Source organism: Rhododendron vialii, chromosome 6a, assembly GCF_030253575.1.
Source record: "Rhododendron vialii isolate Sample 1 chromosome 6a, ASM3025357v1".
Taxonomy (NCBI): domain Eukaryota; kingdom Viridiplantae; phylum Streptophyta; class Magnoliopsida; order Ericales; family Ericaceae; genus Rhododendron; species Rhododendron vialii.
The window spans coordinates 31,208,097-31,208,465 of NC_080562.1; the positions used below are offsets into that span (position 1 = coordinate 31,208,097).

The 369-nt window shown below is 36.3% G+C and overlaps 1 non-coding gene across 1 annotated transcript; it reads left to right on the forward strand.

The window, feature by feature from the left end:
• Positions 1-108, forward strand: LOC131331665 (small nucleolar RNA snoR100). Its single transcript, XR_009201467.1, has one exon. It is a non-coding gene; the product is annotated as a small nucleolar RNA snoR100 (small nucleolar RNA).
• The last annotated feature ends 261 nt before the right edge of the window (positions 109-369 follow it).

Genomic DNA, 369 nt, shown 5'->3' on the forward strand with positions numbered 1-369 from the left:
GAATGAAGTAAATATTATAATGTGCACATAAATTGATTTTGATCTCTAGGTTTATCCTTTCTGATGTTTTTCAGCTTTGATTTGGGGGCATGATTCGGCAGCAAAATGTCTTTTTAGCTCCTCGGTTCTTGAAAGTGTAGGTGGGCTACTGTTTCAGTAGTATATATTTTGAGAGCAGTCACTTTGTGCATACATATTGCTAAAGATTAAGTTTATCTTTAATTCTTTCCTGTCCCTACTCTCAATTGGAAACTAGATGAATTCTGGTATTGTTGTATTCCATGAGACCCTTTTGGGGACCAATTCTTTTTTGACAAAGGATTCCCTCTAATATTTGGACGATGCAGATGCAGATGCAGTTCAGTGGTT